Consider the following 24,357-nt stretch of genomic DNA (forward strand, 5'->3'; position numbering starts at 1 on the left):
GTGGCCCGGTGAGGGGCTGCATGTCTGAGCGCCTCAGTTTATAGAATGCAAGTGAAGAGGACAGAGAACTACCCTTACGCAGTGCCCAGGGTCTTATTACGAGTTGGGCCAGCCAGTCAGTGCCTGGTAACAGTCTGCAGGGCAGTAACTACCACGGGAAGCATAACTGAGACAAAATGTGGTTGATCAAAAGGGGAAGAAGTATTTTGATAAGACATTTAAGGGACCGATGGAGAGTGAACCCGCCCCAGGGAGCTTGAAACCCGATGATCACTAAATGGTCTTCCTGTGTCCCCGTAGAACTTGTTCTGGAGCATTAGAGCCAGTCAGGGGGGGCTGAGTTGTCACTGGCCGAGCCGGTGAACCTGCTTGCTCACCGGGTAATGGGCCTCTTTCTGCACCTTTCCTCCTCGGTGCAAGGGTCAGCCTTTTCCTGATACCGTTTAATAATTATTATTACTGAGCAACACCATTGCTTAATGACTGTTAAGCATTTATTCAATAAATGTCAGCTTGTAGGGTACCAAGTAGTAAGTCTGCATGGCGTGGGCCCACCTTGGTCTAGCCAGGTGACCACCCTTTGAGGGTAAGACAAACGCTCAGTGCTTTCACCTCACTGGCTGATTCATCTTCACGAGTAACTGCCGGAAGGTATATATAATAGACCAGTTTTTCGAAATGAGGAACTAAGGTCCAGAGATGGGACGTGACTTTCCCATGGTCACAAAGCAAGAAGCATCAGATCTCACACTTGAACTCTTTATTGCCGATTTAATCAGAGAATAATCATCCTGCCCCTCGCCCAGGGCCCTCACACCTGCATTCCACCTCCCCCTGCCTCATTCTTCCTTCATCTAAAGGCATGAAGCATCCAGAACTTTCCTTCCTCATTGAGCACCTTGGATCCTTCCACATGGCCTCAGGGCAGACAGTCTCTAAGCTCCAGTCCTAACAATTAGCCATGAGACCGCCTGAAAAGCAAATTTATGAAAGTGTGTGGGAGCATTGCCCTACCTGGCTGTCTTTCCTTGGGACTTCACGTTGCCACTGCTGGTTATGGTGATTAATGAGTTAATAATGAAGATGAAGGTTTTCAGGTGCCTGAGCAGAGGGTAGCTGTCCGCCAAAATGGATTAGCCTCGTCCAGCAGGTGTGGCCCTGGGGGGAACGCTGCTTTATGCTTCTCTGGGGACCTTGTTTAGCACCAACCACCTTGTCACAAGGATATATTAAAGGGAAAGCAATTTGGGCTGCCTGCTCGGAAATGCTGACCGCTCTGCTGCTCGGTGATTTTGAGTTTGCAGGGCCGGTCCTGCCTCACAGGAGGGAGAACCAAAGGGGACAAGAAGCGTGGCTTCTCCTGCTCCTCTAGAGTTAATGTGACATGTGACCACTTCCTTCTGAGCCTCAGTTTCCTCACGTACACAATAAGACTGTAGGATGAGGTGATCCCCAGACTCTTTCTAGAAAAGACGATCTGTGATCCTATTATTTAAACCACTAAGTACACTGTCAGTAAAAGCAAGTCACCATTGCCTGCAGGAGTATTTGCTTTAAAATGGAGTCAAAGCCTTCAGGTAAAGGTTGAGTTTCCCAATTTGACACAACGTAAGAATCATCTGAATGTCAAGCCTTAAATCACAGTCTCAGGTGCCACCCCAGGTGGAAAGCATCATATCCCCGGAAGGAAAAACACAGTGTTTTTGACAAATATCTTAGGCGTTCCTCGTGGCCACGCAAGCTGGTGAACACTGGCATAGAAGAAGGGAACATTGATGCTGGTGGGTGGAATCGGCAGGGGCCCCACAACCACGGTCCTCAAGCTTGGGCATGTGGGAATCATCAGGAGCTTTACGAACCCTGCCACCCTGGTGCCATCCCCAGGAATTCGGACAGGATTTGCCTGGGGTGTGGCATTTGGGAGTTTTAAAGACTCCCCACGTGATCCTTCTGTACAGCCAGGGTTAAGAACCTCTGCCCAAACTCAAACTATGTGTGATTCCTATGCCCCAAATTCTTCCTCCACTACCCAGGGGTATGTGGAATTCCAACCAAGTTCCCGTGTTCCTGGGAGCACTCCCATGGGGCATCCAGCACCAGGGAGAGACGCAGAAGACCAGAGGACTGAGTCTCCTCGTGCAAAACGCGACATCGGTTGCTCCCTCCACGTTGCTAGGAAGACGGGACTCACACAGTCTGTGGGTATCGGATGTGCTCAGTGAATACTGGTTGGAGTGAAAGCTGGAAAGGCTGCATGCGGAGGGCATTCGTGAGATCACAGGAGCTTCCCTCAGTCCTGAGAGACTCGGCAAATCATTGCCCGTGAGCCTGTTTATTGTTTTATTCAGGTTCTAAAAGCAGAGATAATAGTAACTGTGGCTGTCTTTTCTTTTCTAACTCTGGCTGCATTCTCTGCACTGGGTTAGACCCAACAGTCAGCACTGCCAACCTTCATACCATCCACAGAAAGTAGGATTCTGACTCCATGTGTCTCAGACAAGGAAACAAGGTCAGAAACTCAGAGGCCGCGCAGCCAGCCAAGAGCCGAGGTCCAAATCCGTGTGCCTGTTCCCGACGCCAGCCCATCCCACAACTCATCTGGAGATTTTTTATCTCTGAGTAATAAAGTCACTCCCGGTGCCCATCTTCAGATTCCATATAATTTACGTGACAGCTCTGTCACTGGGGTATTGTCTCTGTGGGAGGCGCCGCCCCTCTCAGCCTTTTGAAATGTCTGGAGCAGGACGGGCGCCTGTGTGTGGGAGTTACTGCGGCGTTTACGGAAACTGCACGGCTCTATTAGGGGAGGAGTGTCCGTGGAGAGGGACTTGACATTTTTTAAATGTCAGTTTGTCACCAATAATATCCTTTCAAACCTTTCAAATCCTCTAAAACCAACAAAATCGCCACAGTGCAAATCAGTCTATCTTCCCCATCACTGAGTAGGGACATTTCAGCAATGAAAGGAAATGTGTGTGCATGTGTATGTGTGTGGGCATGGTTGTCCATGCATGTGTGGGTGTATGCACATCATATATGTACATGTGTGTATGTGTGTGTTTGTGTACATGTGGGGCACTGTGTATATGTGTGGGGAGCACATGTGAGTACATGTATGTTGTGTGTGAACACACGTGTGCATGTTTATGAGGGCATGTATGTGTGTATCATGTGTGTACGTGTGGGGGGCCATGCATGTGTGTGGTGAGTGCATCTGCATGTGTGTATTTGTTAATATGTGTGAGTGTGTGTGCAGATGCAGAGACATGTATGTGTCTATGCATGTGTGTGAATCCCATGGATTGAACAGGCCACAGGGACCAGGACATGTGGACAAAACAGAAAACTAACAGTGAGCAGACATAGGATGGAATCAGAGGACCTGATGTCACCTGTCTTTCATCAGGACAAGGGATGAAGGACACTGTGTGAAGGCACAACCCACCCTGAACCCCACCCCACCCGGTAATTCATCGAACAGGCTGGGACGCAGACGCAGATGCCTCGCCTGTAAAAGGAGGAAATGCTTGCACATAGAATTGATTCCCACTGGATCACTTGCAGTCTCAGCAAATCATTTCATTTCTCTGTGTCTCAGTTTCCCCACAGGATTGGTATGATGATTAAATAAGCTGATAAATGTAAAACACAATATATGGCATATAATAAGCTTTGTTGTTATTCCTAACTCAACAATAATATTGGTTGGTTCAATTTCACTTTCTTGGGGAAGAGATGAAAAACGTATTTCCTCTAATACGTAAATTAGAAAAAAACCCGCCCCCTTGACTATAGATCCTCAGAACACCCAGTCTTTCTCCTGGGATTTTTCTCTCCCCATAATTTCTGTGACTCTCCAAACATTGTTTATCGGCTCTATTAACCCTCTCTGGGTGCAGATGTTTCTCCAGCCACCCACGCTCCAAGTCGCCATTGCTTCAAAATTTCTTCTACAGAAAGCGTCACGGTTTGTTCTAAGCTTGCACACAACCTTCTCCCTTAATGCGCCCAGCTACCTCCGGATTGTGTGGGGCATAGCAAAATGTACTCCATGCAGGAAGAATAAGAAAGAATAAAACCAAGAGTGGAGTAGGTTGCTCCCAAGGTTGGTTGTGGGCCTCACGTCTGTTAACTGGCCTTCGGGATTTCATTTCTACCTGGCGGGCTTCCTGGTGGAGGACGTATCCGACATTCACCGAGCAGATGTCCCCAGCCACTCCATCTTCTGGGACCAGGCAGGCATTCCTCGCTGCACAGGAAGACCATTCTCGCTTCTGCCCACATCCAGCATACACTGGCTTCACACCCAGAATGGGAGAAAGCAGGAACACCCCTTCTTTCAGGAAACAGCCCCTCTCTTTTAGCCGCAGGATGAAGTCCGATTGCCAGGACAGGCGTGTGGCTGATTTCTTTCTTGAGCTGCAAGTTGTTGAATCTTAAATAGCACCTGTCGAAAGCACCAAGAGTTGAGTGTCAATCTACATTTCAGAGGAGTGATTATTCAAGGGCCAGGTCAGGAGAAAAATACACTTAACTTCCATCAAAGAGCCCAATGCTTAGTTCAGTAGAACAATGGGAGGTGTATTTTATTCACTAAATGTAACCAAAGAACCTCAGTGGTAATTTTGCAAAAGGTAATGAATGTTCCCCAAGCACAGGAAGCAAATGTTATCAGTGGCCCCAAAGTGTCCGTATTTCAAAAAAAGAAAAGAATTCAATGTCCTCTTCCTTGGGCACTTAACCATCAGGGATGTGCTGAAGACAAAATAAAATGTGCTTTGTGAATTAAATACTTAGCAATTGGGGCACAGGGAGACCTCCAGAGGAAGACAGCGGGGTTTCTGCAAGCCAGGATTGATAGATCCTGGAGGAATAACTCAAAAAATGTAAGACACCAATGTGTTTCTGCCCCAAGCTGGTGACACCGGCCGTAGCAGGAGTGTGAGGATAGTTGCGGCCTTGCAAACTGTTGGAGGATTAAATGAACTAAGAGACGTGAAGTCTCAGTACAGGGTGGTTCTTTCCCATCCCCTGTCTTATTTGCGGTGCCCAGCACTGCGCCTCATACATTGGAAAGCATCAGATGCCTTTTGTACAGAGCGTGATGCATAGCAAGCCAGAGTCTGAGTGGGAGGTGAATGGTACCCTCTGTACCCTAAGGGCAGAGGAAGCGAGGGCTCACGGCCCGTCAGGGATCACATCAGTCAGTGCTCCTGCTGTGCAGGTGAGGGGACAGGTGTCAGAGGTGGCTAGGGCAGCCGCCCACAGCTGCACGAGGAGTCGCTCGTGCTCGGATGGGAGGTCACTCCATGACACCACACGGCCCCCTCGTACCCTCCTCTCAGGTGACACAGCCTTCCGATGCTGTGCTGTGCACAGGTACAGAGGGCCAGCACCTGATTTCCACCTGCATACACACGCCTACTCACATGCATTAAACTGCCATCTCCGCTGAGACGTTCCGTTGGAGCGAATCTGGGGGGCCTGAGTATAGAGCGGGGGTAGGTGTGCAAGAACTGAGCAGGGTGGGGGGTATATTTTACAGTTGATCCAAGTGCTATTTGTAACAACCACAAATACGGATGTGTGCGAAAGGAAAGCAAATGATCACATAGCTCAGGTTTCTGCGGTCCAGGGCACAGCACGCAATGCACGTGATGCCAGCCTATCTTCACCTGGGTTCGTTCCGAGGGTTGTTCTATCAGCCCCTTCACACTGACTGCCTGGAGGTGGTGGAGAACATCGCATAAGCAAGCAGACTGGTATTACTGCGAGGTAGCCGTTAGTGGCTCCGAGAGCTTTATTCCCTGTCTGCATCCCAGGAGAGCAAAGCCGACCTCAGGGTGAGCAGTCATCTCTGAGTGAGCATTCATGAGACACTCCATCACTTCACCAGGCTGGCTCATTCTGGGATGTTAGGGCCAGCGGGCATGATGGCGCTGTGCCTACCGGGGCCCCTCCAAAAATGTCCCGTGGTCTCATAGATGAGGCTGATTGTGTGGGCCTCGGTAAGCTTATGGCGGCTTTGGCAGAGACACAGAGGGCAGGAAGGCAAACGCATAAGTGTGAGTTCCAGTAATGACAAATCACTGTCCCCTGCAGAGTGTGAGGACTCTGACCACCAAGTGGCTGGTGGTTTTCCTCGTGGGGGCTGTCATCCCCAGAGCTCAGTGTTGGCCTCTGCAGTTGACAGATCCGATTTGTCAGTTACAGACCCAAATAAGACTTGGCGGGGGGTGGGTGGGGTTGGGAGGGAGCCCATGGTGTCAGGCCCACGCATAGGCATGGTTCTAAGGCTCATTTCATAGCACTGGGCGCTGGGCTAGCTGAGGGCAGAAGACAGAGCTGACATCTCTCATCCGCGTGGAGGTCGAGTGTCACTTCTGTGGTGGATGCAACCAAGTGAATAAAAGAAGAGCAAACAGTGTACCCACACCCATGGTTTCATCATCGGCCTCTTTCCCAAATGTCTCTGTCCCTGATGTTCTAATCAGCCTCCTCTTAGGCCTCTGGTCAACCAGCCCAACCGTTCTCCTTCACTGAGATTCCACACAGTCCTCTAACTCAGGCCGCGTTCCCTTCCCCATCAATTGTACATGCTGTGCGCAACCTGGCCTCCTGGCTGGTTTTCCTCACTACTCTCTTTCAGGGCCACTTTGAAATCATTTCCAATGTCTGTCTCCAAACACCACCAACATATGGATCTCCCCCATCTATGAAGTCTGCCAGAGTAGGTTTCTCCTCTGTCCATTGGTGGTAGGAACCCCCCATGAATGAAACCATAGGCGTGAGCTGGGGGAATGTGTTGGGACAGAAGAACAAGTGATTTTAGTCTGGGCCACTTCTTCAGTAACTTCCTTTTGTCCTCTCTGCACACGCAGTCTTGATTCCAACTGTACCATTTCCATAGAACGTGGGCTGCTGATGTGCTCACCTGACCTTATGACAAGGCAAGACTTGCTTGTCTTCTGCTCCCTGGCTTGCTTCCCAATTCAGATCCTTGGTTTGAGTTTCTGAGCAAACCTGACGTAAGGCAGACCCTCTCACTCTGGCACACCTCTGATCGGTGTTTTAGCATCCTTTGTGGGTTCAGGAAGTGTCTGTAAAGTTTCAAGCTATTCTGGACATTTCGGACAGAATCAGTGGTGTTCAATATGTCTTTGGAAGTAGAAACCATTTTTTAGATGAAGCAAAACCTTACTTGGGAGCACAGTATATAGAATAGATGGGAGTCACATGCTCAGTTGATGGATAGTGGCACTTGAAGCCCCTTCTGTCTGCATCCCTTTTATCCCCATGTCACCTCTTGGGAACCTGAAGAGTCAGTGAGACACCAGTGGCAAACAAGCAAATTGAGTGGTTTCTAGGATGCCTCTACCTGAAGCGCTGTCATGCTGCTCTAGGTCGATTTCTGTTGCTGTGGAGAAAAAGCAGACAGGGGTCCGGTCTGTCCAGTTTCAGCAGGTGACTGCTGCTGTCTGTTCCTGCACCGTCCCAGCCCGTGTCATGCTCCACTGTTAACTTCTGGTGACCAAAGGGCTACAATATTCTTTCCTTTTATTGCATTGGGGTCTCTTATATCACACTGCCGAAGCTGACCACAAGTCTTAGCGATCAAATGCTGGCATTTATAGTCTCGATTCAGAAGCATCTAGTACCCTTTCCTGGGTCAACCCCGCCTTTCTGTGAATATGAATTCATCATCCCTCATTTCACTAGCCAGCCCCCTTCCTTAAGTACATTGGAAGCCTCAATGAAACATAACTTTACCCAGCAGTGAATTCTTATAGAACACATTGGAGAAAACGTAAATGAGCAGACTCCTCGTTCTCAAGAGCAATAGCAACTCGATACCCTCCCATTTATAAACTAATTTCACGCTCCTTAAATCATTTGCTACTTTCTGGCAGAAATGCATATACCTGAAGTGCTTTGAAAAACCCACATATAAATCTCAAACGTAGCACTTGGGATGTGCTAGGGAGAAGGTGATCCTAATGGACATCGTGGGGAGGAACATTTGGATAACGGGGCAAGAATGGGTGGCCCTGCTGAGAGCACTTCTCTTGCCTCAAAAGCCAGGGGCATTGGAGAACGCTTCCCACTTCACCAGCTCAGAGGAGGGACGGTGGCTTTGATACAGGCAGCGGCTGAAGGCACCGCCTCTCCACCTGGATATAGAACTGGGGTGTCATAAGTGGGAACAGACACAGAGCCTTTAGACATAGAAGGTGCAGCCACAAATCTTAGCATTTGCTCTTTGCATAACTTCAGAGGAAGAAGAAGAATGTCGAACTCTTGGGGCATCAGCCCGTGACTGACAGAAGCCATGTGGCATTCATATCTTCAGAATGTATCATGGGAAACCAGCAGATGATGGGGCAGGCCTGAAAACAAAGCTCGCACCTGTCTGAGCCAACAACTGCTCTTCAAGACTTCTGTAGGACTCTTGTGAGGAAGGATATTATTTAACACCTGAGTGGCCTGTCAAAGAAGCTGTGATCTGAGAGAGAGGGGTTTTGGGGATCTGATGGGCCTGAGTGTGTCCCCTTCATGCTAGTGTTTGCCTTAGGGGAAGTTAATTACCATTTCTAAGCATTTACTTCATCTAGAAATGGGAATAACGTCTAATTCACAGGACAGTTGTTTGAATAAAATGATGCCTGTAACTTTCCTAACAATGTCAGATAGAAAACACGTGGTTAAAAATGCTGGTTCTCCTTTACTTTCTCCTTGCACATAATGTGATTAACACATGTATTAATAATCTCTCATATTCAAACATGTCTGCATGGAGCCTACTTCCTGATGGTATGTGACACATGGAATAATTACTCATTAGAGTTTATTTAATGGAACACCACTGTCACCATCATTTAGTGAAGATCCATTGGATTGACGAAGGTTTGAATGACTGGGTCTGTACACTTTCATCTTTATGCTGCCACCGACAACCTGTGGGATTTTAGGCAAGTCATTAAAAAGTCAGAGCCTCAGTTTGCTACTGTGAAACAAACATTTCACCAAATAATCCTTTCCTTCCCCTTCCAGGCCATCGCAACACAAGGGTGCAGACACAACGTGTGATGGGAATTCTGAAGATGGAGGTGTGGGATGCTTCCAGTTGGAGGTGAGTGTTTGGATGTTAGCACTGTACCATCCAGACGGGGAGGGACCCAGAAAGCAAAATAGCTTCTTGTGAAAGTCAAGCATTTCTGACATTGAGTAATGGAAAAAAGATACCAATATGCCGTTCATGACTTAGGATGTGCTCAGTCGTGTTGAAAAAGAAAGATCACCAATTATTAAGGTAAACTTACTTCAGCTTACGCTAATCAGTAAATCCAAACAAAGCTCTTCATTCTATCCTCAAACTGACTCACTTCCGTGACTTTTCTATGCTTAATAGTAGTTGTAAGTGATGTGACCATCTCATCAGTCCCCAGACCAGAAGTATTAGCATCGCGTGTGGCAGCTGCCATGATGACACCCTCTTTCCCACTATGCCTACCCCATCGCCACTCTCTTTTCTACACAACTGGTCCCACACCGCCTCCATTTCCTTGTAAGTGCCTGGTACCAAATCCTCCTGGTCATATCTTTAGGAAATAGGCCAAACGTTCGATGGCTTACCACTGCCTACTGCATGAATGCAAGATAAACGCCTCTGCTGCCTTTTGTGGTCCTCAGACTCCTTGAGCACCAGCTGTGTGCCAGGAACCAGGCCGGTTAGAGGATAAGGGGATGAGAGGAACCTGGTCCCTGGCCAAGAACCAAAAATTCTGAGTGAGGAGCTGACAAAGTCAACAGAGAATCTTAAAACTGTGCTGTAAGGGCTGCCACAGGAGCAGTTCCTTATGGAAGAAAACAAGGGGTGAGGCAGAGGGAAGACGCTGTCACTGGGGAGGGCAATCAGCAAAGCCACCTTCCCTGGCCTTGAGGGTGAAACAGGCATAAAAACCCACCAGTGTGTTCTGAGCACACCCCTGCAGTTTCCTGCCTTCCAGCCTCTGTTCCTGTTGTTCCCTCTGCCCAGACACAAGCTTCCTAACATGCGGCAAATGACAGCTCCTTCTGGGAGGCTCCCTAACGTGCCCAGGAAGAGTTAAAGATTTCCTCCTGTGGGGTTGCTCACGGTGGGCTGTTACTCTCTCTATGAGCTCTTTGTGTTTTATCTCCTGGTGTGTTATACATAGTCAGTTGTTTACATGTGTCCCCTGGTTAAGCCATGGGCGCATAGAGAGCAGAGGCGTGATCCATTCATTGCCTCAGCTCCCACCGCTCTAATAATGCACTGTGTCTAGGAGGCAATCGATGAATAGCCGCTAAATTGAGTTGTATTCCTAGTCAATCCTTGTTGAAGACTAGCTGCGGTTCATCCTTTGACAGGACATAGACAGGACCATGCAATGCAATACGCGATCTGATCTCTGCCATCTCGTGATCTCAGACTTTCTCCTCACGTCTCTGTGTGCATCCTCCCATCTCGCCTCCATGAATCAGCCCTTCGGTAGGTTCCACTAATTCATCATTCATACCCTTACAACATGTCACGGAGATGCTCTTCTTTCCATAGATGGCTTCTCTTCCTTGCTTTGCTCGTAACTATTCTACACTTGGATGTTCTCTTGTTTTTACCAGTTAGTTAGTTCTGCTAAGTCAGTTCAGCTTCTTGCCCATTTCTTTGCTTACTGTGCCGGCCTCCTCTTGTTGAAGCCTGGGCTCCCCAGTTTCACCTCTTCCTGTTCATTTTATAGCACACCCCCTCCTGCTGCTCATATTTTCCTACAAAATAAACTCCCCCCCCTCCCAAACTTGATGTTGCCATCTGCTTTTCCCCTGGAAGCTAACCAGAGGAAGCAACATAACCCACATCAGCGCTGTCACTGTGAGGGGGAGGTGACCCCCTGAAATGGCCCTCTTCAATTCCAGTGGGACCGGTGGGACTACTGAGACCTCCTCCCCATCCTCCCCAGAATCTTGGGTCATGCCTTTGACCTTGAACATCCAAAGGATCCTCGCTGATCACTCTTAACATACAAATTCCATTTGCAATCAGCTAACCCTCCATCTGCTCACACATGAGGATTTTGCCTTCGTCTGTACCCTCTGTCCAGACTCACAGCCTGGTTTCTACAGAACAGCCGAGTTTGTCACGTGTTTCTGCAATTTGCTGTCAACGTCCTTAACAGTTTTTGAAACTCCACCCATTTCAAATGCCTTGCCTGGATAAACCGCCCCCCCTTCAAGTCTTAACACCTCTCCAATCCACTCACTATAGCAATAGTCTCCTCATTTATTTGATCGTGTTTGATTGCACTCCAACAGTGAAAAAGATTTCACTTGCTCACCCTCATTCTCTACCTGTCTATCTATCTCTGATCTATGTATCTACGATTTGTTATGAATTATAATATAGACTTATTACCATTAGTTAATATTTCCAGGCAAAGTTCATCGTTGACAATGATGGACATAAAGTCACATTCTGCTCTTATATAACCATCCCTGTGTTAGGCAGGGACTCCTGCATGGGACAGGACTTGACGTGAATCTGATTCCGACCTCAGAGCTGGCAGGTCAGTGCCCCTCCTCCCCACACAGCTCCAGTCACGTGCAGATGTGCTCCACTGCTCCACATAACCTTCCCTTCGGACACTTCCCTGGGGACCGGAGCCTCGCTGTCCTCCGTTCACAGTTTCTCAGAGTCCTGGGTCATCTACAAAGCGGCGTGACTTGCTATGGACGCAGGCCTCCATTAGAGCAGCACCTGCTGTATGTTTTATTGTACGTGATTCACTGACCCTGAGAATAAGGGACCTTCATGTCAGCTTTCACATTACGGGGGAAGTGGCCACCACTCTGCTGGTTTCCACCATGCTAGACTAGTCTGCCTGTCAGTAAAGTTCAGATAAGTAGAATCATACAGTATGTCCTCTTCAGCGGCAGTCATATTTTGCTCAGCATGTGTCTTAAAGTTGAGTGTATTAGTTCATTATTTTTTACTGCTGAGTAGTGTTCCATTGTACAAACAGCACAACTGGGCTTCAGCCTGTAAGCCAGCTTCCGATAGAGCTTAGAAATTGTCACTGCTCTCCTTACAGCAAGAAAAAGCAGGACTGTGGCAATTAGTGATTACTCTTAGACCCATCAGAGAACTGAGGTCACAGGGAAACTACCACCCCAATTCTGGAGAGTCCCAGCTCAGATATGCTTACTTGCAGCAGAAGTGGCTGAAGCCATAGATGGGTAGGAACCCTGAAATGATGACTTGGATGAATTACTGGAGGCTGAATGAGACTTAGGGGCTTAGGGAGGTCCCCACGCTTCTGTGGGTCCTATCTCCAGAAACTCCATTGGGTCTCATGGTAAGAACTAAGAAATGTCACCTGGTGGTCTGGCAGGGGGAAGGGAAGAGTAATCCCCATGAAATGCCCCAGTCCCTTATCTACAACAAAGCCCTGCACTCGGGGGGGAAAAGCTGTTACCAGAGCTCCAACCTAACTCAGAGGAAAGCATCTCTCCCACTCAGGCCCCTCTCGCCTTCCTGTCCCACTTAAGGGGGAAAGGGCTAAGAAACACGTGGGGCTGTCACAGCCCAGAGACACAGGCCCACTGAAAGATTGAGATCTACTCATAAATTGTAGGATTCTCCCCCGCCCCTCACCTTCCCATCACATCAACAGGGCGGTGGTGTGATGACAGTAGATCATAGCTGAAAGAGACAGACTGTCCCTGTGGACTTAGGGAACCCAGAGTCCGTAAGGACACAAACATGAGGACAGCGGCAGAAAGCAAAGCCTCTGGCACCTCCACGTACAGCGAACATTAAACATAGCACAACTCCTGGCAAGAGTAACATAAAACCTTGTACTTAAGTCCTGTTGACCTCAGCTCCTATTACATGATACATACATCATGGCTAGCTTTCAACTAAATATAAGGCAGGCTAAGTAGAAGGCAGGAAAAAATAGTCTGAAGAGACAAAGCAAGCATGAGAAATAGGCTCGGCTACGACACAGATGTTGGGATTATCAGACAGGAAATTTAAAATAGCTATGATTAATACATTAAGGGCTCTAATGAGAAAAAAAGTAGACAATGTGCAAACACAGATGGGTAATGTAAGCAGAAAGATGGAAATTCCACGGAAGTTTCAAAAGGAAGTGCTAGAAGTCAAAAACACTAGTAAAATTAATAATGTATTTCTTGGATTCCTCAATAGACTGGACATGGATGAGGAAAGAGTCAAAGATCTTGAAAACAGGTCAATAGAAACTTCCCGAGTTGAAATGCAAAGAGAAAAATGGAAAGAAGTAAAAACAGAACAAAACATACAAGAACTCTGGGACAATTTAAAACAATGTAACACGTGTATAATTGGAATAACATAAGGAAAAGAAAGAAAAGAGTGGAAGAAATATTTAAAGCAATAGGGACAAGGACTTTGCAAAATTAATCACATGCACCCAACCACAGGTCCAGGAAGCTCAGAGAACACCAAGCACGAAAATACAAAAATACAAAAAAAAAAAAAAAATTAACCTACCTATTCCAACTGCAGAAAACAAGAAAATGCTTGAAAAAAGCCAAGGGGTGTGGTGGGCAAATACTTTACCTGTTCAGAAACAAGGATCGGAATTACAGCATATTTATCATCAGAGACCATATTAGCAAGAAAAATATTTAAAATTTTTAAAGGAGAAACAATAATACCAATGTAGAATTCAATATGAAGCAAAATTATCCTTCAAAAGTAGAAGAAAGACTTCCTCAGGCAAACAAAAGCAGGAATTCATGACCAGTGGCTCTACCCGAGAGGAAATGTTAAAATAAGTTCTTCAGGGAGAAGGAAATTGATATAGGTCAGAAATTCAGACCCACATAAAGAAGGGAAGAATGTTGGAGAAAATGAACCATAATCAGACTCCCTCAGAAATGGAATTCCATTCTTCTTATTAGCAGACCTGTTTTGTCTTGTTTTTTAAATGAATTCAAGTATTATTTTTAAATTTCATCAATTAAAAACTTTTAGAAATGTATTTTTTCTCTTGTTACGCAGTACCTGCATGTAATACTTTTGGTTTTGCCTCTTATCCTGCAAAGCCTAAAATATTTACTTTCTGGCCATTGTTATAAAATGCTGGGCTGACCCATAGTCTAGAATAAAGCCTGCCACATTCTAAGTGATTGGTAAATATTTGTTGAATGAACGAATGAGCAGCCCTTGGCCCCGTCCTGCACCCCTTTGCAGACAAAATACCACCTTAAAAAGATCTGCCCATCTAGCCACCTTCTCTATCACAATATGGTCCTTGAGGCAGAGGCGGTGCCTCTTCCATCTTTGCGTCTCCAGGGCCACAGCAAGACGTGCACTCGGAGACATGAGCAGATCATTAAGGAGTGAGCATGTAATAATCAGAGTTAAAAGATTGTCTCTATAGTGAAGGGGGAAACAAGCCCCAAATTCTGCCCTAATAAAGGAATTTGTGATGCTTCACAGAAGCACAGCTCCATGTCATGGCCGAGTGTGTGTCAACCTTCTCACCATCTACATGTACGATGGTTGATGCTCTTCCATCGCATTTATTCTAGCATATGAATCACTCTCCCAGGCACTGCCTTGTCTTCTAGAGCTCGAACTTTTAGGTGCCCAGGCCAAAGTGGGAATGTCACAAAGCAAAAATACAAATGGGTAATTACATGAAAAATATTCAACTGCTCTCATTATAAAAAGTGCACTCATATAACAACAGCACAATTTTTTATCTATCAAATTATCGAAGTCTCTCTCAGTTAATGCTCACAGCTGCTGACGTTCAGAGAAACGGAATTCTGACGCAGTGGAGCGTCCATGGCCATAGCGACCCCATTAGATAGATGCGATCTCTATTTCATATTCAGGGAAATGAGGCGCCCAGAAGATAAAGCCTCTGACTGTTGAAATTGTCCCACCCCCAATTTCAAATCCTCTTCATCCCTTAAGACTATTTTCAGGCATTATCTCTTTCAGGAAACCTTCTAGAATATTGCATCTTAAGCTGGGCTTGGCACGCTCTGTAATCTCCTGTACATCCCTCCGTCTCTGAACTTGCACAGCATTTTATATGCATTTGCTTAGGGATCTTCCTCCCCTGATAGACTGACCATCATGGAAAGATTGACTACTCTAATTAATCTCTGTATGTCCCCTCTCCCTTCCGCCATCTTCCACTCCCCTCATGCCACGAGCTAGGCCAGTCTCAGTGAATGTGTGTTAAATTAAAAACTGAAAGGCGGTGAGCCCAACTCAAACCTGTGCCTTTCTGACCTCAAAACCCAGGCTCTCTCTAATACATAATGCAGCCCTGCTGAATTAACTGAAGTCTAGCTTCTGATGAGCTTGGAAATACAGCCTACAAGGCAGGCAAGCCAAGATTCCTTCCCCTTTGCCTGGTAGATTTGATACGCTCTGCCTGAAAACAAAAAAAGAAAACGAAAAAAAAGCTTGCTTCACCTTTTTCTAGCTAGACAAAAGTCTGTCAATAAACATCATATAGTGCAGCCTCCAACTGGTCTTTAATTGCCTGGCAACTATAGGCTCTTAAGACCAGCCCAGCTCGGCGTGGTTGGCACCTGACACCTCCTTTTTCCCAGACAGAGTCCAGGCTGCCCTGATAAACAGACTCTAAAATGGATGATTCTTTGAACGTTTTCTGTGCTCCAGGCAATAAGCTGTTTTCTTTCTTGCTCTGTCACATTTAACCTCAAACTATTTCTGCAACGTAGACTTCAGAATCTCTATTTTCCAGCTGAGGTAGGTGTGGTTCAGAGAGGTAAGAAAGTTGGCTCAAGGTCACCCAGAGAGGAAGAGGCAGAGTTGGAGTTGAAACCCGGTCTGTTCGAGTCCTAACCACGAGGCTGTATTCTGGCTTAGTCTTCCTACCTTTTCCTTCGTGTTTTGTGATTTGCTTCTACAAAGCCACCTCTGGGGCTCTGTCCCGTTGCCACTACGGGTCTGTGGTAACAATGTATTATGTTACTCCAATCACTCCCTCAGTTGTGCCGCTGATGTCAGCAACCTGCCCCGAGAAGCAGAACCCCCTCCTTCTCCACCCACTCACAACTATTCTGGGCCTCTTCTTTCTCAGATTCAGCACAATCAAATTTTCCCATTATATTAGCCAGCTATAGGTCACCACCTCACTCAAATTGAAAATTATTATAGATAGGCTGCAGACAACTTTATTTTTCTTCCTCTGTGTGTACCTTTCAGAAAATAGAGACGTTTTATTTCTCCATCTTCTCATCTTCCTGGGCAGCCGAGGTGGGCAAGTGGAACCTCAGCTGTAACTTCTCCTGTTTCTTCCAGGCAGCTTCGTTTCCCACAAGGCCATTTAACAGTTGAATTGAAAACCCCAGGTGGAAGAATATACATGCCAGGCAACAGACAATTCACAGGAAGAAAGGAAGGGAGGCTCCCAGGCAGATGAGATATGTATACTAAATTTAATTTAGTCGAACACCTCTTTGTTGGATACCTATAGGGAAAGGAGACAAGGAAAGACAATGAAATTTCACAGAGCACCTACTGTGTGCCAGGGCAGTGCCAGGTACTTCACAGTTCCCCCATGAGACATTTTCCTTACTTTTAAAATGAGGGACATTATGTCACTCCAACATGGGGGTACACAGGTATTTATCAGGAACTAAGTTCACAGCAAATTGTGCATGCCAATGAGAGAAATCTGAAACGCCTTCCTCGGACACAGGAGCCAGCCAGCCAGGCAACCATAACACTGTGACACGTAGATCCCCTCAGCAGGTCCCAGCCGGCAGCAAGAGGGTCTGGAGACTGTGGGTCTTCGGCTCACTGACCATTGGGACCACCCTGCCCTTTTGGCTCCCTCACTACCACTGGGCCCCGACTCCCATCCTATGGACACTCAGGCATCCTGTCTATGCTCTGAACGCACTACGCACACCACCCTCAGACCTGACCGAAGTTGGCTGGATCCCAGCTCTGCTCCCTGACTCTTGCCTCTCAGCCCCACCCGTGGCCCGGGTTCTACCACGAATGAGCTGTGTACGTTGTATGCTATGTGCCAGGCTGTGCTTCTGGGGGGCTCCTTCCTGTACTCTGAAGAAACCCATAAAATGTGCGTCTGTGTGCTCCTCAGCTGGGAGGAGAGCTATGGGCATCGCTTTCCCATCTATGTCTCCCCCCCCGGCCTTGGGTCCCTCTTGTCCAGGCTGGTTGCCCTACCCTGGGTGTCAGCTGTGTGAGCCGAGCAGTAATCATGTGGGCTAATAGCAATGGGTATATAACCACCCACAGGCCTGAAGGGATTAGGGAAAGAGTGATTATGGGATTCCAGAAAGAAGACTGTTATGGAAACGGCCCCCTCGGCCTTCCTTCAAAAGATACAGCCCAACGGGGGTTTAACGGTACAGCAAGAGATCCCACTTCCATTCCTCCCTGTCTCATTGGGCATCCCATTGGCTGAACCCAATGAGTGTCATTTGACCTCTGCAGACCAGCTTCCTGGGGCATCAAGCAAGTTGAAGAGCAAATCTGCAGATGAGTAGACATTATCCCACATACTGGTCCTCACCCAAATCATGAAAAACATGACCATCCAATATTATGGAAGACGAGGTGCATCAGAGCCAACTCGACATACATGCAAATGGCAGGAGACATTTGAAGGTCACTAAGTGCACTTGTCATCACCGGTTTTACTTATTTGGGGAGCTCCCAAGGAACAAAGAGTGTTTTGTTCACCTTCTTGTTACCAGCACCCAGCCCCAGACCTCGAATGTACCATATTCTCAGTACATTGTGGACGAACAAAAGAGTGAGGAGACAGTGTGACCTTGAGGGAGTCACATGACCTTTCAGGTCTAGTTGTGGGGTGTTTTTGGAATGAACACTTGGACTGGTTGATCTCTAAGTGCCACGAGAACACTGGTCATCCTTGTGTCCATGACGCTTAAGGTTGCTTCATTCATCCTTGTCAATGGGCTTTGAAAATGCCCTTCGTCATTATCCAGGCCCTGGCTATTCCGGTCGGCCTACAAAGACTCTCACAGGCACTGGAGCCTTTGGGCAAAGTTAAAAGGCGAGCCTGGATCCTGCACTGCCCAGCGCCCTCCCAGCTAAATAGCTCCTTCGTGCCTTTGTCAATTCATGGCTCCCTATCCCATCTGCCCTGCTGTGGCCTCCACGGCCAAATTTCCAGCTATTCAGAAAGCCACAGCTGCCTCTGCTGCAAGAGCACACTGGTTTCTCCAGAAGCCAAGTGATTACATGAGAAAGAGACGTTCTGATTCATCTCGTCTGGTGCTTTATTGGTTTACACAGAACCTTCTGTGCATACACCTGGTGCAGAGGGAGGCACCGGCATTTATGAAGCACCTGCTCTGTTGCCTCATTTAACCCCTGCAGGAGCCCTTGGATCCTAAGTCGCCTGCCAGGTAAGGAGAAGGGACATGCCCAGTCTAGATGATGCTCGAAGTGGGCACATCACTGCCTGTGGCTCCCAGCAAACAACTGGCAGAGCAGAGGAAAGTCCAGCCTTCCTCAGCCCGATCTAGCAGTGTTTCTAGAAGGGTTTGTCCAACAACAATGACCATATTCAAGTTTCACACATCCGCTGTGCCAGTTTTAGTGTACTGATCCGAGCATGTGTGCTCGAGCCAAAGACAGCTCAGAAACCTCTGTTCTTGCAGCTCGGTGGCTAACGAGATCTATTGTGCATGCTATAATAGTCATAATAAGGCTATTATTATTATTATTATTATTATTATTATTATTTAGTTTAATAGTAATAATCATGGCTAATATTTTGCCAGAGTTACCCTGTGCCTGGCCCTGTACTAACAACTTTACCTAAATCAACTCCTTTCCATCTTACAATACCCTGAGGTAGGGATTAATATTATCTGCATTTTACCAATGAGCACACAGACACAGAGAAGTTAAATCACTTGGTTGACGCCCAGCAGACAGGACGTGGGGAAGCTGAGATCCCACTCAGGCTGATTCCAGAGTCCACGAACTTCAATGTCTTGCTCGCAGCTGCCTTGCAGGGAGTCTAGGGCAGTAGTATTTTACGAGTGGTAGTTTATAGGTGAGGAAACCAAGGCTCGGAGAGCGGAAGGCACTTGCTGGTAAACAGCATACTGTTTCCAAGTTAATGATGGGCCTAATGACCTGCAGAGCCAGGATTGTTCCCCAGGGCCAGCAGCCCAAGGACACATTCCGTGTCTACCTCTTTGAGTACTTGTGGGGATTCAACGAGGTAGTGGACATGGAAGAATATAGTAAAGAATTAGTTCCTCAGCTACTGTTGGCTCCTTTACATTGTTTAATTTTCTCTTTCAGTGTCTCAAGTCCATTTCTAAGTGGTAGAGCCAGGAATCAGACATGGATTTTCCAACTCAGTCCTGCCTCCACTCTGAGATAGATAGATAGATAGATAGATAGATAGATAGATAGATAGATAGATAGATAGATAGATAGATACTCGTAGATGCATAGGTAATGATAGAGATATAGGTATAGGTTATAGATATAGATATTATGTACATATTGTTAAGACTCTGCCAACTGCTTTCAGCTTTATGGAATGAGCTCATTAGCTTCTGTACAAGATAAAATCTAGGGAGGGAGTAGGATTCTGGAAGGCTTAGTTATTACTTTTAGGAGTATTGAAAATGTAAGCAAATGTGCTAAGTAAAACTTGTGATTAGAAGTTCTAATACCAGACGGGTTTTGTCACAAGACCAGAGTATTAGTCTGCTTGGGCTGCCATAAAAAATACCATAGACTGGGCATCTCAACCAATAGAAATTTATATTCTCACACTTCTGGAGGCAGGACGCCCCAGATCAGGGTGCCATTAGGGTGAGCGCTGTCTTCCTGGCTTGCAGACAGCCACCTTCTTGCTGTGTCCTCATAGCAAGTAACCAGAGAGCGAGAAAGCGCTCTGGTGTCTCTTCTTATAAGGGCACAAATCCAACCATGCGGGCTTCACCCTCATGACCTCATCTTAACCTAATTATATCATGGGGGTTAGGGTTTCAATATACGAATTTTGGGGGAATAGAATTCAGTCCATAGAAACCAGCAATCTTCCAGAAAGAGACTCTCCACGAACCCGGGGCCAGGAGTGAAAACCCTGTGTAACAGGTGATGACTCACGATGGAGAAGTATCTCCGTACTTGTAAGCCACTGAAGCTTTGTGGTCATTTGTTATTGCAGCACATCCTAGCCCATCCTGATGAAAACACCTCCCTACTCCCTAAAATCTACCCCAGAGGAGCTTGTTCCATGAATGAAGAGAAAATTTGCCCTCTCTCTGGAGGGGATTTGAATGAGGGGAGAGGAGACTGAGTTGGGCATGCTCAGTTTCTTTTCCCAGAATCACTGATCAGTTAAGTTACTTTTGCTTCAATCTTGGGTTGTTTATTTTCTGTTTTCCCCTTTTGGGGGAAGGAGTAAAAGTTCCCTTCTTATTATGGAAACATATCCAGTGGCAAATAAGGTCAAGCTATGTTCACGTAGGTCTGGGCAGCGCGAGACATTGATACTAAGCATGACAACAATGTGAGACTTCAATAGCCACACAAACACTATAACTTTAGTATTTCAAGTTGGAACTCAGAGTTTGGAGCATTCTACCACATACCCTGTTCTTAGCATTGATTCCCAAAGCTCCACTTTGGTTCACTCTTTGGTTGACGCTACCATAAGGACCATTCTTTAAAGGGTGGTCCCAGGTCTAACTCAGGCTGTTCCTTAGATAACCTCTACCCTCCCAGCCCAGATCAGCTCTTGACATTGGTGGGTTCTCAGTAAATAACTGTTCATCATGGCTTTGCAACTGGAGGCATGCCCCCAGTCCTGGCCCTCTTCTCTCTGTGCTTCTGAGACAAAGCCGGACTCCTAGGGCATGCCTACTCGGAGCCCTGGGACCAGAGAAGGGGACCTTTGCTACGGTGCCATCATTCATATGTGACAGTCCTGAATCTCTTCTCATCTTGCTCCCTCCTGACCAGGGATCCACCAGCTCACTGTTGCAGCTCTTCCTGCCAAGCCCCATCCCCAGGGAGGGCACTTGGCTTTTTTGCAGGGCTAGCTCCACTCCTCCTGCCAAAAACAGGAAAGTAAATGGCACTGCACAGTCGACATGGAGCCCAATCACAGAAATCATGCTGTATATTTTTAGACTGAGATTTAAAAAATAGAGAAGTCAGGGAAGATCTTACATATCACTTGGCCCAAAGTTCTAACTTCCCACATTGGGAAAAACAAGACGGAAAGAGTTTGTGGGATTTGGTAGTGATTATGCAATGACGACAGTCGTGTCTCTTTCAACATTGCCCTGCAGTTCAGTGGTTAATTACAGTGCTGTCAGGAATATTCTCATCTTACAAAGATATAAGTAAATATTCAAATTCACCTCAACAGTCAGTACACTCGACATCTCAGTTAAGGAATATTTCCCTTTTGTCCGATTATCTGGTAGAGCAGAGAGAAGCCTCCATAATCACATCAACCAATTCTTCATGGTCTCTCTCTCTCTCTCTCTCTCTCTCTCCCCCCCCCCCCACATACACTTCTCCCCATTGATTCTATTGATTCAGTTTCTCTGGAGAACCCAGACTAATGCAATACTTCAAGTAATGAGGTGATGGTGTATGTTGGTACCCCAGCTAATGAGGCCATCATTAACTGATACCCTCCTCTCCTCCGTCCCTATTATCTCCATCAAACTTTAGATCTTCATTTTCTCTCCCTCAGATTATTTCAACTGCATATTAATGGTCTCCCTGCTTCCTTCCCCATCCTTTTCTAACCTATCTTTGTCTGGAAGACCATCCACCTTCTTCTCCTTCTGAAAACCCATGAGTAATAATAATATGGCCACACTAGGTGAAAAGCACAATTCTAAGTGTTTTACATTAATTCAACTCATTAAATTCTCCCCACAACCCTATGAAGTGGATACTTTCATTATTCCCATTTTTCAGATGAGGAAATCAAGGCAGAGAGGGGATAAGTACCTTGTCCAACGCCACCCAGTAGTGGAACAAGGATTCACGCCCTGGGGGTACAGTGCCTGAGGCTATGTCCTAACCTCTGCACTACAGTGCGTCTCATTTCCCTTTGTCACCAGGAAGAAACCCAGGGTCCTCAGCATGCTGGCCTCATGACATTGCCCTAGGGTTACCACACCACATCACACAACTCCAAAGGCGTCACTCCCATTAATGCACCTCACCAGCCTCTTGAATTCTATGACTCAGTGTTTGAAACTTACATATTCTATGCTCCATCCTCCTGAAATGACTTAAAATTCCCAAACATATCATATGGGTTCCAACCTCACTTCCTTTACGCAGGCACCTGTCTCCATCTGCAAGGCCACCTGGAAACCTCCTCTTCTGAGTTGCCACTCATCTTGCCTGCTTTGCGGTTCCTCTTCTGAGACCCGCAGGCACCAGGCATGGCCTCCGTGTGCCCAAGAGGGTTTGATCTCTCTCTATCACGGAACTACCAACGTCACTGGAATGCTCTAGTTCACCCTTCTGCCTCTCTTTGGTCTGTAACTGTGAGAATCTTGTAGAACATTAATATATCCTAACTGAATAAACTGAATAAGTGACTGAATATATGACTTCTTAGGGTTTAGTGAAGCAAAGTGCATGTTAGAGATTCCAGAATATTAACAAGAACCACAGAGGTGAGGCTGACCTAATTTGCAGGTTTAGATGCAGGGCAATGTCCTCAGAAGTCCCCTCTTACTGATTTGTTAATGGCCGTGATATCACCGTTAGCACTGGACTCTTTTAGCTTGAGGTCATGACCATGTTCAAAGAGCATGTCCCCCTGAGTGAGGTTACCCCAAAGCTGTAATCATTCAACGGAATATCGTTAGGAAAACCGACCCAGCAGCTCCCTGAAGGCAGGTCTGCAAAGGGTCAGAATCTATGGAGGAGGGAAATGGGCGGGGCTGGTGGGCGGGACACTGGGCGACTCCAGTCACTTTTTCTGGTCTGGAAAAGAAATAAACAGGCTCAGCCCAGCATGCAGTGGTTTTGTGATGCCCTCCTTTTTCACAGACACAGCCCTTCTCTACCCTTTGTCCCCAGCTAACTAAATCATGCCCAATGAGTCACACTGTTTTTGTAATGTATGTGTGTGTGTGTGTGTGTGTGTGTGTGTGTGTGTGTGAGAGAGAGAGAGAGAGAGAGAGAGAGAGAGAGACAGAGAGAGACAGAGACAGAGACAGAGAGACAGAGAGAGAGAGAGGTTACGGGAGGTCGTGGGAAGAACACTGATTTAGAGTCAAAGACCCCAACACAAACCCTGGCCTTGTCATCTCCAAGCTGTGCCTGTGTCCCTGGGAAGTCGCTTGAACTGTCATGGATCATAGTCTTCCTCCAGGCCAGGCCTCTGCTCAGGATTTTACATCTAGTTCCCTCAGTGAAGGAGGTAGTGCTGTCATTACTGGATACATGACGAGACAGGGGCCCAGGGCCACCAAGTGGCATGGCCAAGGCCAGAAGCCCCGCAAGTGGACAGACGAAAAGCCAGGCACAGGCCAGCCCTCTCCAACGCTGCTCTTCCCGGACTCCCGTGAGCCTCAGTCTGTGCAGCTATAAAATGAAGGGGTTGGAACAATTGCCTTCCCCGCTCTTTCGTTTTATGACTTGATATTCACTCATGATTGGGGCAGGTTTGAAATTACTTCAGAGACCTAGCGTCTGCCAAATTGTAATCAAATTGGCTGCCCGGTTTGAGGTCCAATAAACAAGACTGTGTCGGTGGCTCAATCCCACTTCATGATGGTGATGGCGCATTTCCCGGGGTTGCTGGAGCCCATGGGGGGCTGGCCCTGTGTCACGTCCCCCCTCACTCTCCACAGTCAAACCCCAGCCTTTCAGAACACAGCATGTTCCTTTCTGCGGCCATCAAGACCTCTGCTCAGACAATGACTCAATCACTGTGATTTATTTTAATTGAAAAGTCTACCAGCCACCTTTGGCCAAAGCATCTGGCCATGTCCTCTGTGATTTCCTACCAGAAAATGCTTTAGCCTGCAATGATGGAACAGGCCAGTGAAGGGGAGGGACGAGTGGGCCTGACTGACATTTCAGAAGATCCTTAAATGGATATTCTAGTTTGTTTTTTTCCAAACAGTAATATTTATAAATCACTACATGGGTTTTGTAGCAGTCTTAAAAACAGTTATTTATACTAAATTGAACCCTATATGTACTCTATTATTTTTTACATATATTTTTCTTTTAAATTTAGTGAAAGCATCAAACAAATGAGAGGAGGCAGGATCCTCTCAGTCCCTGAC

General features: G+C 46.8%; 2 long non-coding RNA genes across 3 annotated transcripts in view; one reads left to right on the forward strand and one right to left on the reverse strand.

The window, feature by feature from the left end:
* Positions 1 to 24,357, forward strand: part of LOC141567838 (uncharacterized) — a 181,966-nt gene that overhangs the window by 152,621 nt on the left and 4,988 nt on the right. Inside the window, exon 4 of the long non-coding RNA XR_012490706.2 lies at positions 9,052 to 9,130. This is a non-coding gene — a long non-coding RNA (uncharacterized LOC141567838). The remainder of the gene's footprint in view (positions 1 to 9,051; positions 9,131 to 24,357) is intronic.
* LOC141567837 (uncharacterized) lies at positions 527 to 22,574 on the reverse strand. Of its 2 annotated transcripts, none has more exons than XR_012490704.2 (3): positions 22,309 to 22,574; positions 16,249 to 16,520; positions 527 to 4,447 (listed from the first exon to the last, which is right to left on the reverse strand). It is a non-coding gene; the product is annotated as an uncharacterized LOC141567837 (long non-coding RNA). The 2 variants fall into 2 exon arrangements; XR_012490705.2 differs by lacking the exon at positions 527 to 4,447 and adding an exon at positions 13,722 to 13,810.

The sequence above is a fragment of the Rhinolophus sinicus genome, chromosome 6 (genome assembly GCF_057876585.1).
Source record: "Rhinolophus sinicus isolate RSI-liver-muscle chromosome 6, RSI-T2T, whole genome shotgun sequence".
Taxonomy (NCBI): domain Eukaryota; kingdom Metazoa; phylum Chordata; class Mammalia; order Chiroptera; family Rhinolophidae; genus Rhinolophus; species Rhinolophus sinicus.